Below are 6,716 nucleotides of genomic sequence, written 5' to 3' on the forward strand. Positions count from 1 at the left end.
AAATGGCAGAGTTCAGGGCCAGAGGTTGTGCGCCCAGCTACAGTGTGGTCCTGCCTGGTGACCACACAGGTGCAGAGCCCAGGTTCTGCAGCCAGGAGGACACAGGTGTGGATTCTGGACCCTGCTGTAGGCAGTAGACAGCTGCCTGTGCCTCAGTTTTCTCCTCTGTACCATGGGGATGACGGTCCCTCCCAGCACGGCAGCCGTCTTGTCTGCCCCCATCTACTCTGTGCCCTATCCAGACCTGCGTGTAACGAGCTGTACCCACTCCAGTGGCCAGGGCGCGCTAACACACACTGGGTGTGAATATCCAGGCTGGGAAGAGCCTCGGTTCTTGGGGTTCCTGTGGGTCCCTCACCTCACTCGCAGGCATGACCCCCTTCACTCGTCCCACCCCGTCCCCCTGCAGGGTGGGCAGGCTTTGCGGGACAGTCTGCAGAGGGCCAAGTTCAGGGTCGCCCGCAGGTCTGATCAACCCCAGGCAGCTGGCCTCAAGGATGTCATCAGCGGCCCCACCCAGGTCTGAAAGAGGGAAGTGACCGAGGAGGGAAAGCACTGATTCTTCACGGTGCAGCCTTCCAGAGAGACAAGGTCACCGTCACTGTAAGAGTCTCGGGTCCAAGGTCACCGGGATGCTGGCAGGGTGGTGCACACCTGCAATCCCGGCCCTCTGGAGCCTGAAGCACGGGAATCTCAAGTTTAAAGCCAGCCTGAACAACTCGGTAAGGAAATCCTGTCTCGACCTAAAAAATAAACAAGGGCTGGGGATGCATGTGGTGTGACTTAAAAAATACAGTGAGCGTTTAATTTTTTTAAATTATTAATTGCAAGCTACTGTAGCTTTCCACAGACACGGTGTGTGCGTACTTTTATCCCCTTTTTTTGTTTATTCAGCCCAACCTTGCTCGCAGAGCCAGCTTCGCTCCCACTCTTCACTTTTACTTTCTTGAATAAACTGTCACTGCTTTCTTTTTGAAAAAAAAAAATTATTTATTGGAGTAAATGGCATTGCCATTCATCTCTCTCAGAACATCACACTCATCCTCTCCTTCTTGCCACTCTCTGAAGTCCCCGGAGCCCTGGAAATCCTCTTTTGCGGCTGTCTTTTCGTGGTTGCCTCAATGTCCTGAGCCGATTCAGAGGTCTGCAGCAGTTTCTGTCCACTAAACCCAAGGCGTCTCGTCCTCCTCACTCACCGGACCTGGCGTTGGCGACTTGGGCTCTTCCCGAGTCACAGCAACGGGGAAACGTACACTTAAACCTCATTGCATCCTTGATCGCATCCGGGGCTGAGTGTGGCAGCCCTGGTCATCCTCAGTCGGGCGCCAGGAGGAGGGCGGAGGGACGAGGCGCGCCCTGGGGACAAGACGCTGGGCCCGGGAGCTCCTGCGCCCCTGCTGGCGGCCGTGAGCGCCCCGCGGTCCGCCGGGTCCGCAGCCCCCAGGGCGGGGCGGGGTTGTCACCTCGGTCGCGGTGAGGCGAGGACACCGAGCCCCGGGCCGGGCGGACCAACACCTGTGACAGGGTCCCGTCCTGACCTTATCTCGACCCTGCCCGCGAGCGACCACGCGGGCAGCAGGGCTCCCTGGCAAGGGCGCCTGGACCCGGTCACACCCGCGGGGGCGCGGAGGCCGCGAGGGGACATGCGCGTGACAGAGGCAGAAACCACGGCCAGAGGAAGGAGCTGCAGGCACGGCTGGACTGTGCAGGTCCTCGGGCTCGGGGCCGCGCTCGCCCTGCAGCCCGCAGCCCCCGCGGGAGGACTCGCAGGGTGATGCGCGGGGCAGGGGCGCGGGGACGCCGCGGACGGGACCGGCTCCGGGGGAGAGAGAGGGCGTTGTGCGAGGCTGGAGATGCGACCGAGGTCAGGCCGTGCACAGGCGGCCGCGCCCTCCTCCCCATCGGCGCTTCTTCCAGGCAGCGACTGGTGCCAGGCGCCCCAGCCCGGCCTCCTCGCCGCCCTCCCCTCTCTGCTTCGTCCCCGCACAGGGCAACGCAGTCTCAGCCGGGCTTCCAGGCGCACCCCTGTGACCCAGCACTCTGGGAAGCTCAGGCAGGAGGATCTCAAGTTTGAGCACAGCCAGGGCATCTTAGAAACTTAGCAAGACCCTGACTCAAAATACAAGCATTAAAAAGGGCTGGGGATGCAGCTCAGTGCGGAAAGCCCTGGGTTCAAGTCTCAGTACTGAGGAAAAAAAAATAAAGGCCAGCTGCTTCTTGGACCCTTCCTGCTCATCAGCTGGTCTGAGCCCCGAGGTCTCTCCCCCTCCCTGGCTTCTGCTTCCCTCCTTGACCCTGAAACCTCTTTCTAACCCTAGTACTGGGTCCCCTCTCCGCTCAGAACGATGACAGCTCCCTGCCTTCCCGGAGTAGAGGGCAGAGGCTCACTGGTCCTCTGGGCGCATCCCTCACTCTCCTTGGACTTCCCTGGCTCTGCACTGTTCCTGGAATGCAGGGGCACCCCAGGCTCTTTGCACCTGCTGCTCATTCTGCTGGGCTGCTCTTCCTTCGCATATCTGCGTAGCTGCCTCCCTCACCTCCCCTATGTCTTCCTCCACATTCACTGTGTATGTTGGCCATGTATCCAGGAGCGAAGGGGTGGAGCATCAGGAGCAGGCCAGGGGAGACTGAAGGATGAGGAGGAAGCCTCCTGGATCACATGCAGGTGTCTGGCATGGGTCACAAATGATGGGGTGCTTTATAGCAGCTATGCAGGGGAGACAGAAGCATCTATAATTTTTTTTTTTTGAGACAAAGTTTCTTTATGTAGTCCAGGCTGGCCTTGAACTCACTTTGTAGCCCTGGCTGGCCTCAAACTCACAGAGATCCTCCTGCCTCAGTCTCCTGAGTGCTGGGATCACAGGTGTGCACCACCACGCCCAGCTCACATTTAATTTTTCGTGAGGGAGAGGCAGATCCAGCTGCAGAAGGGTGAGGAGCCCAGCCAGGCCCAAGGACAGCACAGTCTCTGACCTCGCTGTTCCATGGGGACAGCTCACACAGTCTGTCTAACGCAGGTCTGCAAGGGGACAGCGGCAGAAGGCCCAGTGCATGGCAGGCTGCTGGGGCACCGACTCATCCTTACCCAGTTGGCTGAACCCAGGCCTCGGACCCCTGCTTGCTGTGGGACCCCAGCAAGTTTGCGTAGCCACACTGGACTCATTTTCTCATCTGAAACAGGCGTGGTGGAGACGCAGGGTGGCAGAGTGTTACTGGACCGGTAGCACGCTCCTCTCAGGGGAGAGCGCAGAGGCAGTGAGCTCTCTGTCACTGCACTTGGCACCTGGTGGAGAAGGCCACCTGTACTAACACCTGGGGACCACAGCACTCAGCCCCCGGCCCACGGCAAAGACAAGGATCTGTCGTGAGCCACGCTGGTGGTGACCCCACAGGGTCCCCTGTGGTCATCTTGCTCACCCTCCTCTCAGACTGTGAAGTGAGGCCAGGCCCCCTGCAAGTCCCAATTCCATTTTGTGGGTGAGGAAACTGAGGCAGAAAGAGACAAGCCTCTGTGCAGGGTCACCAGGATGGCACGCTGGTCCTGCTCCCTGGTCTGAGTTCGGAATTTGTGAACTTGGGCCAGCTCCCGCTGGCCCTGGCCTTACAGTGGGGACAGGTGGGTGGGACACCCTCCAGAGGGTTAGGATGCACCTCTGGGCCCTCAGCCGCTTCCAAGGCCAGGCCACAGGGCTCCGTGCAGGTGGCACGGGGATGGGGATCCTTACTTCAGAGGTGGGGGCTGCTGCCGTCAGCTGCACACATTGGTGGTGGTCCAGGGAGCATGGCGAGGAGCGAATCCTGACAGGGCGTGGGAGTGGGGCGCAGGCCCTGCAGCCTGTGGCTCTGGCCGCTGTCCTCTGTGTGGCCTCGCTTCCTCTTCTGCACGTGGCAACGGTGCTTCTTCCCCAGACCCTGTAGGACAGCTGGCTCGGAGGACACAGGAGGCATGCAGGCCTGGGAGGGGCAGGCTGGGCACCACATTTCAGGGGAAGGGTTAAGAACAGATGTCCAAAGAGGCTGGGGAGAAACCAATCCTAGGAAACCATGTTGAGAAACAAACTCAATGCAGCTGTCTCCACCCCAGCCCCTGCCATGCCTCGTCCACACCAGCAGATGTTGACTTTCTCTGGGTACCTACTGTGTGCAGGCCCTGGGCTAGCCCTCACCACTGCGCTCTGGAGGGAGTCCCCTGGGGCAGGGGTGGGCTGAGCAGAGACTGGGGCCAGGCTGCCCTGGAGGTGATAGCAGTAGCCAGGTCAGAGAGCCGCTGAGGGATTAGGGTGAACAGACGCCACGCTCTCAGCCCCGCGCTGGCGTGCGGAAGCTCCTGAGGGGCCGTGGTCATCCTTGCCATGGCTCCTGTTTAACTTCAGATGAGGAAGCTGAGGCCTGGGTCGGGAGTCCCTCGGCAAGTGGTGACGGAACCAGGAGAGGATCCCTGAGGTGGGACTCCTTCCTCCCCTGGGGCCTTTAACACCTCCGCTGACCTCTGCTGCCCGCTCCTCCTGGGAGCCTTCCTGTACTTCCCTGCACCCTGCAGGGCCACACCTTCTCTCACACAGCTCTAACTCCCCCGGTTCCTCATCTGCTGCTGTCACAGGGCTTGTCCTCTGGGCAGGACCCAGCCCAGAGGAGGACTCTCCTAAGAGTTTACTGAGCAAATGCTGGCAAGTATGAGTGTGATCAGCAACCCAAGGTCCTCACCCTGCCCCACTGACCTGCAGCTGTCCTCCAAGGACAGCATGGTGAGATAGTACGGGTCTCAGTAGAGACCTGTATGGGGCCCATGAGGGTGGCCCCCCACATGCTGGCCTTGATGGACTACAGAAGGCCAGAAAGCAGCAGCAAAGAAGCTAGTGGACCTGCACAGGGCACTGCGGGCCTCGGGCACCAGGGATGCGGGGCATCTGCAGCCCCTTCACCCCACCAAGGGAAGTAGTGTCCCAGCCTCCAGAACCACTGTGTCACCAACTGCCATGCAATAGCGGAGAGTTGAGGCCTCCGGCCCCTGTGATAGGTCTGGACGCAGAAAAGGAGAGAGAACAGGAAGGGGCCGTGTAAAAGGTCCTGGAGACCCAGGTTTTAGTCCTCCTCTGCCCAAAGTCACTGTGCAACCCTAGAGAGGTCATCTGACTTCTCTGGGCCTCAGTGAAGGGTCTCACCTGTGAAGTACAGGTGGTGCTTCCAACTCTGCAGGGCTACTTCACAGGTCACAGACAAGGCGATCAGTTCCTACGGCCATCCTGGGGCAAAGCAGGACCTTGATAAGCATGACCAGTTCACTCTGGGCCGCTCCCAGGCTTCAGGGGCCCCCAGGCCTCGGAGGTACAAAGCTCCCCACCGTGCTACCTCTGGGCAGCTAGGAGTGAGAGGGGCGCCATGGGTCCTCAGGCCAGAAACCCTGGGGCTTGCTGGGTGTGCGATGTAGCTCTTCGACTCTCACATGGGTCAGTTGTTCTTGCCATGAGACGGGGGAGAGACTGTGCCCCAGTACTGACATGTGGGACGTGTGCTCCAATATCTCAAGCTGAAACCCAGGACATGGAGCAGGACTTGTGAAAAAAGGGTTTTTCCCAGGGCCTTGTGTGTAGAGGGCCTAATTTGGAAAAGAGCCTAGGAGTCCAGTCATAACACCCAGGCTTGGGCAGGATCTGGGTGGGGGGATGACGATTAATATCGGCCCATTAAAGAATCGGGCTCAGGGCAGATGTTGCATAGAGCAGAAGCACTTGCGACATCTTCCTTTTTTCCACTGAGACCACATTATGCAGGTAATGTTATCTCAGAAAGGGAAGAAGGTTGAACAACACAAAATGCTGAAAGGACGCCTGGCCCCAGAGCCCACAGACAGGGCAAGGCTGAAATTCGGGCCAGGTTGCTCCCAAGGCCAACCTCAGGCTGACCCTCGTCCCTTCTGTTCCCACAGCCTCCCCTCCAGATGCAGCACCATGATCACCTGAGAACCCACTCCTGGTACTCTCGGGAGCTCAGGTCCCTGCGCCTTCTGCCACCGCGACACTCGCCACTGTGAATACCTTCACGTGTCCCCCTACCCAAGGGAGCTCCCTGAGCCCGGGCCCACCACCTGTAAATGACCTGCACTTCTCCACCTGTCTTTGGGGCAGGTGCCTCCGTCTCCAGCTCAGGGACTCCGGGGGCGCCCTCTGCTCCCATCCAGGGCCTTTGTGGTTCCTGAGAGCTGCCCTCCCCACAGCCTGCTGTGTTATGCCCACCTTCAGCCAGAGCTGGCATCACCCTGCCTCAGAGCACCCTGCCGTCACAGTGATCACCTTGAGCAGGCAGCTGAACACCTAGAGTTCGAGTCCCACCTCTGAGGGAAAGCAGGTTGTGCAGCTGAGATGGCAGGCGTCCATGAGCTTGGAGGACAGAAGGGGACCCTGGGCCAGCTAGCCAGCTCGTCCATGCTTTAGTGCCCTCTGCTGTAACGTGGGCGCAATAGCACCAGAGCACCCACAAGGAACTTTTATGCCCGTCTTGTTCTGATGTTTGCCGCCACGGCAGTACTGCACTCGGTACCTGCCTACACCCTCCTCTTGCCCACCTGTCCACCAGTAGCAGCCTGGCAAGGTAGCAGGGGAAGCAGTGCCTGCTAGGGTCAGGCAGCAGGAGGAGGGCCAGCCAGATCCCAGGAACACAGGGCCCGAAAGAGACACCGTGCCAGGTAAAGAACCCATCTCACCTACCTACCAGGGAAA

Source organism: Chinchilla lanigera, unplaced genomic scaffold (assembly GCF_000276665.1).
Source record: "Chinchilla lanigera isolate Chin_1 unplaced genomic scaffold, ChiLan1.0 scaffold00063, whole genome shotgun sequence".
NCBI classification, from domain to species: domain Eukaryota; kingdom Metazoa; phylum Chordata; class Mammalia; order Rodentia; family Chinchillidae; genus Chinchilla; species Chinchilla lanigera.